The following is an 11,729-nucleotide window of genomic DNA, read 5'->3' on the forward strand; positions in this document are numbered from 1 at the left end:
GTAAAACTGTAATAAGCGTCAAACCCGTATTTGTGCATTCGTGTGCCACATTACTTGTTTTTGTAATGAGGAACTGTGCACAGACATCCCATGTGGCTGCCCGAATTCAGATTTTATAAATCTAATTTTAGATACAATTGCTGAAAATAACAAGTGTTTGGACAGCAGGCTATTTTCCCGGACAATTTTAAGATGGCATATTTTATTTTCATACTGCTCCTCCTGGAGGCTCAGTCACATTCAATTTCTATCATGTCTGACAAGAAATGGCACGCAACATTGACGAGTAGCCCATCACTCTGAAAGGTGTCAAAGTGGGGCCTTACTGTGGCCAGATTTGCAGAAAATAAGCACATATCTTTCTACTGGTTAATATGTTTCACAGAAGAGCATGCCAACTGAAAATGGTTTTTTTAAACATGTCCTCTTAAAGCAAGATAGGTTTACAAGAATTGCAAACAATTACGTTACATATAAATCATATCTTCTCAGGATACCACAAAAACAATGGGGCATATTACCAACGTTTAGCGATATTTATCGCTAATGATGCTTAGCAACGAATTTTTTAACGCTAAGCATCGCCGGAAATTATCGCAGAGATAACTTGCTATTAGCAAGGTTTATCTCAGAGGTAATAAAAATCCTTGCCCTAACTGCCAATTGAGAGATTATCGCTGGAAAACCACCGATAATCTCTCGAAGTTTGGCGTTAGCTTGATGATAGGGGCTCACAAACTTAGCCATGATATCCACCTTCCCTAGGATATCATGGCTAAGTCAGGAAAATACCAGGTGTAAAAAAAGCAGTGCTAACCGCGGTTAGCGCTGCTTTTTTTTATCAATAACATGGTTAGTGAAATCCTTGATAATAGGAGAAATGTCGCTTAACAACATTTCTCCTATTATTTTTCTCTGAAACGCCCCCTTTGCATCTCATTAGAGATGCAAGGGGAAGCGTAGAGAAAAAGGATGCTAACATGCGAATTTGCATGTTAGCACCCTGTTGCTGATAGGGAGATAATTTTATCTCCGCTTTCTTGTCCTTTAAAGCCAAAAAATAAGAGATAAATCCCTTGATAATATGCCCCAATATGTTTTCTGATTGCAGAATGGTGCGTGAATTTGATCTTTAATTATTATGTGCCGTGAGCTTCCCTACTGCGGGTCTCCTTAACTAGTAAGTCCCTGACATTTCAGGCAGAATCAGGAAACGGTGTTGTTATTTTAAAAAGCATACTGTGAGAGCTTTTAACAAGTATGTCATGTCACAAAAAGGTCAGAGACAAGCTAAGACGAGGTTAGGGATCTGAAAAGGAGCTTGACATATTATGAAAAGGCTGCACAGTTGTGTAAAATTCACAAAGTAACAAATTGGAAATTACAGGCAGGCATTCAGAAAAATACAGATCTTGGTGGCAGGATAGAATTGTTTAGCGATTTCCGGTTACATATTGGAAGTGGAGTAAGAATGTTCACTGTCTAATAATCGATTTCACAGGTAAGAATGTGTTGAAAAAATGTACATAAAGGAGCAAGAGGGGGTAAAAGAACAGGTCGCCCCTCCCCCCATTCACGAAATAATATACAACAAGGGACCTGTTCTAAAGGTGAATCAACTCTTCAGTGATCCCTGACATCACTCAACTTTGTGTGAAGAGAACAGCAGTCATATTTATACCGTCTATGTCTAGGGGAACCTGAATCACCAAGTTTTCTTTTTAAAAAATGTTGATATGTCTGTGGCCTCTGTTTCCCCTGATCTGTACTACCCTCTGGTGTGAGTGACCAAATATAAAAAAGGTAAAATAGTGAGGGAGGTAGTCAGTGCCTCACGGGAGTAACACCATGTGAGTATGCAGACTGGTTCTCGTCTGCATCCTCAGGTTCTCATCATCAACGACTGCCAACCTAAAACAAATTTGTGGAAAAGTGAGGAAAAGAAAAAGAGCTAAGTGCTAAGTGTGGTATCACATGTTGCCCATGCACCAGGTAGCCTATCCGGGTACATGGCGGTGTCAACCTTGTAGGGAATAGCGGGGTCTGTACTGGGGTGCCGCTATCCCTAATCTAAAAACGAGCTAGCGGCCCACTGGCTATATAACTTTATTCCTTGCTGTGGGTCTGCTCACTTAAAAAACAACATGTTTCATTGCCAAGAATAACTTACAGCAATTTCATCAGGGCAAGGGTCAACTTTCCACACTGCACCAATTTTTATCTGTTTTTTATATCAATGGAAAATAGAGACAACACAGTACAACAAATCAACAGGGGGCATCAATTGTGACGTCTACTGTCATAAAAATGGGTGCCACCTTGATTTCGTAAACATATTTACCGGGTAGTTGCCCTTCATGGGCATACCTGCAATCCCCTTTAGCAGTGACAGGATCGCGAACCCTATCACATTGAAAGAAACACAGTTAACCCAGAGTGCTAAAGGGCACAGCCGGCGGTTTCCTAAATCCACAGCTAGACTGCGTTATTACTCACAGCAGCGGTATCATGAACTTCTTCACCTCAAGAGAAACGCCGGGAGCCCATAGGGCTTAACAGCGCTCCCGATCGCTTCCCATCCAGTGCAATCCTGCTTAACGTGACCATACGAGTGACCAGCGTTCGCTCAGCCCCTCGCAGTCTCAACACGCCGCACCTTTTTTCAACACACGGAGGGTCACACCGGCACGTATGTGCCCCGCCCCTCTTCTGACCCAGGATTCCTTTACAGTCTTACAGGGCTGAAACGGGCGCCATATTGGGCTGGAGTTCCTAACTAACACCCTTTGTGGAGTTCCATGGGGAGGTGATTTAACAACTACTGTAATGTCCAGGAGCCTACATTACTGAGACAATTCTGCATCTTTTAAAAAAATTGGGCATCTTTTTAAATTTGAATACATATGATTGGGGTCAGTCAGGTGAAATATTACTGTAGGTATTCTTGAGTGTTGCACCATCAAAGTGAAAGGCATTTAGAATCCACCTAATTGACATTGACCTATAGTGTATTTCCAGCAACGTTGTCCCGCTCTGTCAGCTCATCACATCTACTCATGGGTAGATATTGGTCGACACCACCCCGAACCTCAGCCCTGTTTGCAACATGTGGGAACTGGTTCTCAAGGGGGCTAAACGGAATACATGAGATAAAGGATCATATAATTTTCGCAAACTTCTACTCTATTCCATTCAATAAGGCTCACTACCCTTTCCAGTACCACCCATCGTATGTCCTTATAGTGGTGCTTCTGTATATGAAAGTGTTGCACCAATCTCGTAGTTAGTGTATTCTGGTTTTGACTTTACGTGTCGTGAGTCCGATGTAGTGGAGACCACATGGGCACGTAAGTCTGTAGATGACATTGACCATGTTGCAATTACTGAACCTGTTAAGGTGCCATGTCTTCCCCTGAGTCAAGGTCACACTTTTGACAGCTGTGGTGAGCTCACATACTCACATGGGTAATGTCCTGATGGCACCCCGATTCTTTGGCTTCCTGAATGGGGCGGGTATGTACCAACCGATCACGTAAATTAGCTGACTGCTTAAAGGCAAATCTCGGTTGGGGCATGGTCATGGTTGTGCTGCTGAGCAAGTGCCAATGCCTCCTGATGATCTGTCTGATTTTTGTTAACAGTGGTCCAAAGGTCGTGACCACTGGTATGCAGTCGCCTCTATATTTTTCGTTCCTTTCAAGGAGTGCAGCTCTTGGAGTGTTTAGGGTCCTCTTTCTCACCTGTTTGATTACCTTTTTGGGGTACGCTCGATCCTCCAGTTTCCTGGACAGATCTTCTGCCTGTTCTACATATGTCTGTGTTGATGAGCAATTCCTGCGATATCGCAAGAACTGGCCTGCAGGTAAGTTATCACACAGAGCCCTTGGGTGATACGACCTGTAGTGTAGGAGTGAATTTTTGTCAGTCGGCTTTTGGTGGACATTGGTCACTAGTTTGTTGTTTTCCGCCTGAATATCAAGTTCCAGGGCAGGTTGTGAGAGTTCTGTGTGTGTGTTGCATGTGCGTTTGTATGTGTGCATGTGTGGGTGTGTGTGTGTGCACACGTGCGTGTGTTTGTTGGTATATATGTGCCTATAGTCTCTGTGTTTTTATCTCAAGCACTGTAGCTAAATGCAGTGGCATTTTTTCATAGTAGTGGTAGTAATGGGAGAGAGGCCACTTGCACTGGGAAAATCAAGTACTCTATTAATCTGCTCATCAGATCTTGTTATCTGACATCCCTAATGTTGAACCGTGGTAGGATGCACCACAGTTTAGTTTCATAATATATCCTGAAATCAAGAAACTGTATGCTAACTTTTCCCATAGCATTCTTAAAACAGAGATCAAGGCTTTCTAGCAGTGCACCTCACTGGCAGCCTGGCTGCTGCGTTTCTTCCGTACTTTCACACCCATCTCTGCGATGTAGTTGTGTGTGGTCCTAACTGCCTGGACTCCTGTCCCACATTGATTCTGTTGCATTACCTCAGTAAAGCTTTCGCTCAGGCGTACTGCTCCTGGCTCGTAAGATGGGCAATGCCTAAGAGAGACAAAAAGTCAGAGGAAGAGCAAAGCAAAAATCCAATGACTCAACCTGTGGAGTCTGGTCCCATTGGGGCTGATATAAACGGTTCAATTACCATAGCTATTAATTAAGCCTGGGTGGACTTCATGGAGTTTTACTCCTTGGAAATCCACGAAGTGGGAGAAAAACTCTACTGCTCTCCGCAGAGTTCCGCCAGCAGCGGAGTCTGTTAAGTTGCGTTGCTCTGATTGATTTCTAGTGCCAGGAATTTGTCCTATGCTCTAAAAACAGCATGATTGGCACTACAAATCGTGCCAGAGAGCGCTGCGGCTCTATGCTGCTCGAGAAGACAATTTACTTGAGCAGCAGCTTCCTCAACGCGAACGGTTGCAACCTGCTGCCACAGCCCGCATTGAGAAATCTCACCAGGAGGAGGTCTAGCACATTATTTTATCTCGCAAGTGCTCGCCAACTTACCATTGGTGAGCCACTCGAGAGAGAAAACTCTGCTCCGCGTCACTTCGCAGAGTTTTTCAGAATTCCACACAGAGGCTGGAGTGGGCAAATCTCCACGAAATCCACCGACGGAGCGGAATTCTTTGCCCAACCCTACTATCAGTGCTAAACGCGGCTCAAAACTAAATGCTGTTACAGTTGTGAGCAGTGAAGTGTAGGTGTAGCTATCGATGCACAGCCCATCGAGGGGGAACAAATGCAGAACTATGCCACTATCTCTCTACAGTTTGAGAGTTGAAGAAGCCCAAAGTGGTTTTGGATAAGGGTGGAAAATCTTGTGATAAAGTGGTTAAAATCTTAACACCAAAGAAGCCAGAAGATATCTTGGAGAAACTAAAGAAAGAATCTGTTACAACAGGTTGACACACCGGAGAGACACATAGATAAATCTAAATTTTAAGGATGGCAAAGGATAACTAATAGCTAAGCTTTAGATTTAAGGCTCTTGTTCTATTGCATGATTCCCTGTATTAAATGGGGGTTTAATATTTTAGAGCCAGATTTGGATTTCATAATCCTCCCAGAAAGTTGAGATCTGCTAACAGAATTTTGCCAGCAGTCCCCAGAATTTAGAGTGCAAGAGCTTCTCTGGGCTCTGTTGCATGAAATCAGCTACCTCTTGAGTACCAAGCAGTGAGTAAAATAGTGTTCAAGAAAAGCTTTAAATGTGGCTTTTTGTGCAGGTCTAACTTCTGTCATTCACAATCTGACCTATGCTTTTCCTGCTGGGACACTCCATGGACTAGCTGTGTGCACTTTAACCCCTCCCATGCTCGTGACGGAACCGTTCCGTCACGAGCCTCGGGTGGGCTGTGCTGGTGATGGAACGGTTCCGTCGCGGCCCGCTCGCCGCGCCTGCGCGGCGCCAATTCAGCGCCTGCGCGGCGCGTTCTATTGAGCGGGCGGGGCCGTGACGGAACCGTTCCGTCAGGCACAGCTCACCCATGTGCAGTGACGGAGCGGTTCCGTCACGAGCACGGGACCGCCGCGCGGCCCCCCCACCCCATTAGCACTGCGGCGGAATAGCCGCCCCAGGGAAGGGGTTAAATTGCTTTCATCATTATCATCATAATCATGCTCAAGTTTGGTGAAGCTATATACATACTCCCATTGCATCATAACAATGGCTGCAGGAGGGAATCCAGTCACCTCAAACAGAGAGATGATATCTTTATGGGCATCTGCTGTAGTATATGCAGCAGGCTGGGATCCAATATGATTTTACTCAAAGCAATGCGATCCTTCTGAGGCACTGACTACAAGTGCCTGGATAATGGACAACTCTTTTACAAACACTCATTTGTGCAAGGGTCAGAAATAAAAGGTAGTTGGTTAATGCAATAAATTCGCACTCATATCAGTAGAATAGTCCCCAGAATTGGGGAAAACCTATGGACTTTCAATTGACATTTCCAGATTCACACAATTACTTCCCATTCGGGGGGTAAGACCTGTAATGCCTAGATTTAGGCACAGGGATAGCTGTCGAAAATGTAGATTGCAGGTCCACAGTAAATGTGAATCCGTCCAAATTATAACACAGGCCCAATGGGCACAGAGGCTGAAGTATTCCATCACCCATGTATGTTGATCTGTGTGCATGCGTGCCCGTTAACCCTTTCGATGCTGATGACGAGCTCAGCTCGTCATCACCCACGGGTGTCGTGTGCTGATGACGAGCTGAGCTCGTCATAGTGCCACTAAAATGGCATTTTCCAGCACACAGCGGGAAAATGCCTAGCAGCCAAGAGGTTAATCATGTTAGTCTGTGTGCATGGGGTGGTTGCATGGTTTGGAGTATGTGCCAATAGATGCCATTAGTTCTAATGATCTGGATGACTAGGTACCTGCATCTCTATGTACATGGGTGCCTATGCTTTTCTTGGTGTGTGTCAGTGTCTGCAGGAGCGGATGGATACCTTTGGTATTTTGATTTCAGATGTACATGAATGGGTGTTATATGTGAATGTGTGTACCTATGTTAAATGTAAATGTAAATGTATGTGTCTTGTAAAGCGCACTGCTGCCCTGAGGCGTCGTGGCGCTGAGGAACCCATCCTGGCTATCGCTGTGGGATGGTCCCTACTGGGTATCTCCAAGGTGAAACCAGGCATCCCCGGCGAATGTGGGGGGCTGTTGTAGAGAAGAGGCAAGCTAATGCCCAGAGTTGCCGAGTGTGATCCCTGGTTAGAGTAGGCACAGAGGCGAGAATTATCGAGTCCGCTGACCCTTGTCCACGACCTGCCGCGTCAGGAATTGAACCCTGGTCCCGGGCCGTTCTATGCTTCCGGGTCTGCCGCCTCTAACCAGTGATCCACACCACTCCACTGTTGACTGTCTCAGTGTGCCTGCACTATGCAAAAGCCAAACTTATGGAGTGTACCAATATACTCTATAATATTTTTGGGAAACAAACCTCTGCAATGTATTTGAACCTCTTTCAAATAGGAACTATAAATATAAACGAAATACGAGGTCACACTCCACAAGTATTAAAACAATACATTAATAAGTGGGCTTAAATAGAGATCACAGATGTTGGGTGTAGAACTGCACTGCATTGACTTATCGGCAACTTTAGGCAAACCAAATGTATTATCAATGATTTTCAAAAGTCGAAGAGGAGAATTTTCGGAATAATGAAACAGCATGAGCCAGATTTAGGGGTGGGGTGGGTCAGGGAGAAAAGGTCAAAACACCTGTCTTTTTGTAGCTGAAGAACAACTGTTGTTCCCAACCTTCTAAGGGGGATATCCACAAGAACGTGTGATAAACATCGCAAAATTAGCTTACCGCAACTTTGCATATCTCAGTATATCACGGGAAAATAACGCTGTGTTAACGTAGCATTGTCAACACGCCGGTACCATGCGATAGGCTCGCGATAAGGCGGCAAATGTCCAAGTTAAAACCAATGTGAGGCCGATAAAATGTGAAACACTAACGTGAAAATAGTAGCGATGAGGTCAATCGGGATACAAACATCAGATATAACCAGCGACAGCCTGAGATTCCCACGCATCATGCGGGAAAATGCTTCATATAAGCAGAGTATAAAAACGGTGAGATGACAATGTATGAGCACACAGCTGTGACGTAGAACAAATGACCATTGTCCCACATCAGAGAGGCATCTCTTCACAAACAGTCACAATGTACATTGAAATGCATTCTGTATGTAAAGGGTACAAAAGGGGGTGGTGATGGACAGAGCATCTGAATCAATCAAACACTCACACCCAGTCAAAAAATCTGGGTTTAATCCATCACCGTTCTTTAGCCCACTCTGCCACCCCAGTTCAGACATGGCTATATGCAAATCAGTCTGACCCTGTGCCTCATGGGAACAGTACAGCCCGAACTGCCAAGCCCTGTCTTCCCTGGACCGGAAACAAGCTTCCGATGACCGGTTTCTGGCATTCCAGCCGTCTTCAGCCCGGCTTGCTTGAATCCAGTGGCAAAGTGAGCAAGGGACTCACTTCTGAGCATACCCTGCCACACTTATGGCGGCCAAAAGTGTTACAAAAGGGGGATTATACCCAGATCTTTTGACTGGGTGTGAGTGTTTGATTGATTCAGATGCTCCGTCCATCACCACCCCCTTTTGTACCGCTTCTGTATGTAAACAGCGCCAATGCGGAAACATACATGGAACACACTGTGAAACTGCATCTCCCCTTCACATTGCAGAGGGACGATCAACACCTCCTGCACACAGATATGCCATGTCCATGTTTAAACAATTTTGAAAGCATGGACGAATGAGGGGCAGTGACTCCCCCTTATGGACATGTTGCCCATGGCATGGGACTTGAGTCACAGGGTACATCTGTGCATCATTGCGGCACATATCTGAGCCCATAGGAAAGCCCTGTTGTCACTTGTAGGCCACAAGTGACAGCCAAAATGAAAGGATTTGGGACACATGTGAAACGTCGAAGAGTGGGACACTGTACTAACTGTGACACACAGAACTGGCAGTTCGAATACGTGACACCCTAAACAGCCTTTCTGCACAGAGGTGACACACCCACCATCCATTAACAAATTAAAAAATTGCTAGCACAACATGTCGCACTCACACTTGTCTGAGTGATGTGCCTATACAGATGAGTGACATGGGCACAGGGAATGTGTCTTGGAAAGCATTTATTTGCACATGATGTGCCTGTGGTCATTCATCGTACTGTCCTATGATTGCTAAGGACTGTCACAATGTGATGTTAACATGAGAAGAAATTGTCAATGATGGTGTTCCTATGGGCTATACCTGCTGCGGCTACAGTGGGGTGTGGTCCACCAGCCTCCTCATCCTCGACTGGTGCATCTAGCAATTGTATCCATGGTGCATTGCTGAATACACATATGTTTTGCAACACACAACATGCAACGATCATCTTGCACATAATGTCTGGGCTGTACAGGAGCCTTCCACCTGTGATGTTCAGGCACCTGAGACGTGACTTCAACACGCCAAATGTGCATTCCATGATGCCCCTGGTGTGTTTGTGGGCCAACTTGTGTTCGGGGCTCGGAGGGGTGTCATCATCCAAGCGCAGATTGCATATCCTTGATCACCTGTGGCAGTTCAGAGAATCATGAGTCAAGACTTCGTACTGCATGATGTGTTGGCAGTCTCACTGGGTCATTGGTGTGTGATATGTGTGACCTGGTGATATCTGTATGACATATACTGCTTGTTGCTAATGAGCAACATCAATGGGTATTACGTAGCCTCACTGCTGCTCCTCCCTCCCCCGAGCACATTCACTAGTGTGTACAGCGCGGTTGCATCATTGCACCCCTATGGTACACCATTGTCATGCCTGTCTGCGCATGTCTACAAGATTTAATACGACACAGTGATGAAGTTTGCTGAAGGTGGCCGACCACGTGTGTGTAGGCCTCTGGTAAGGATAGGGCGGACACAGATGTAGAGCACATGCCTGGCTGAACTCGCCATGCGCTTGAGGGTAGACCATGGGTGTATGTTGGGCTAATAGCAACACACACAACAGTTGGTATGTGTGATCCCTGACTCTGAGAGGGCATGTGCTCCCTCATGTACCCCTTCGGCCGAGCCCGTACTCCGGGGGCATGCTACTTAGCAACATTGTCCATTGCGGGACGGGTGGCGCGGACACTACAACAGAGACACGCACATTAGTTACTTCCTTGGCAAGGCCTAAACTTAATCATGCCTAGAGCCACGTGTTGAAGAACCACACCCCTACGCTGTACTGCCGTTCGCCAGTCCATACCGCTTACACCTACAGGGGGTACGACACTGCTACATGTGCCAGGTCTACCCCTCTGCCTTAGGTGACACAGTTGCGCCCCTGTACACATCACAATGTAATGTGGCATGGCCCGGGCCCTCATGCATACATAATGACCACACGTACACACTGAGATAGTTTGTGAAACTGGCTACGGGCATGTGCGCATGGCCCCTTTTATTGCCAGGGTCACATGTCCTGTGACACCTGTGCTGAATGGATGTTGGGTAGTGTAAGCCATCCCTCAGGGGTTGGTTGGTGCAAGCAACAACTACAACAGTGATCAGACATTCAGAAGTTCAAAATTCAAACAAGAAGGGTCCATGACTTGAGGTAAACAGAGTTAGTGGCCCCGGATGCACAGCGGCCGGCACAGGCACACCGCCATAGGATGATGACTTGCGGTGCACTGAGGTAGGGCCACAAGAGCTGAGAGGGTCCTCGTTGATGTCCAAGGAGAATGTGGAGGAGTGTGATGGGGGACAGTGAAAGATGTCCTTCCAGGGCATGATGCAGAGGGCAGAAGCAAGCAGAAACAGACAAATGGAGGAGTTCAATGCTACAGGCTCCTTTTTACCACCATGTCAGTATCAGCTACATGATGATGAAGACAACACCCAGGCCGAAGACTCAGACACCAACAAAGTTCAACCAGAGAGTGTCTATGATTTCTGTGGCACAGAGTTAGTGGCACTGGAGCTGGAAGGGTATGCACTCTACGATGAGGCCTGTGGTGTCATATAAACTCTGCCATAAATAAGTCAAGGCTCAGTTCCAAATGTGTGACCTATTTGACCGCAGTGTAGGACGGAGGCAGCGGGCGGTCAGCAGTGGCCCACAGCCACATGTCGTTAGCTTGCGATGCACAGAGTTAGTGGCACCAGTGCAGTTGTTGGTAGAGTTCCATCACCTCCGTAACAGTGATCCTTTTCTCCACTGGAGTGAACCGCATCTTCGTCCTACTCCTCTCCTTTGTACTGTGACTCAGTACCAAATGTGTGACCTAGTTGACTGCAGTGTAGGCCAGAGGCAGTGATCAGCAGGGGTCAACCACTGTCCAGCATGCTGCTCCTAGATCTCTTACACATGACGCTGGAATGGCATGTGGTGAAGATTTGTGGAGGAGTGTGGCTCAATGGTTAGAGCGGCAGACCTGATGCAGAGTTCTGGCCAGGGACCAGGGTTCGATTCCCGCCTCGGCGGGTCTCTGGCTCATAAATTCCGCTGACTGGATATTCTCGCCTCAGTGCCTATTCTAATCATGGGTCCCACGCTGCAACTCTGGGCAATAGCTTGCTTAGCCTCCACAACGGCCCCCTACAGCGCTGGGGATGCCTGGTTGCACCCCGGGGATGCCCAGGAGTGGACATTTCACGGGGAAAAGCCAGGACGGGTTCCCTAGCGGTATG

The 11,729-nt window shown here is 46.5% G+C and overlaps 1 pseudogene; it reads left to right on the top strand.

Annotated features, from left to right (window-relative positions):
* Positions 1–3,339: 3,339 nt before the first annotated feature.
* Positions 3,340–5,404, top strand: LOC147683794 (UPF0235 protein C15orf40 homolog pseudogene; annotated as a pseudogene).
* Positions 5,405–11,729: the final 6,325 nt, after the last annotated feature.

The sequence above is a fragment of the Lissotriton vulgaris genome, chromosome 11, assembly GCF_964263255.1.
Source record: "Lissotriton vulgaris chromosome 11, aLisVul1.2, whole genome shotgun sequence".
NCBI lineage: Eukaryota > Metazoa > Chordata > Amphibia > Caudata > Salamandridae > Lissotriton > Lissotriton vulgaris.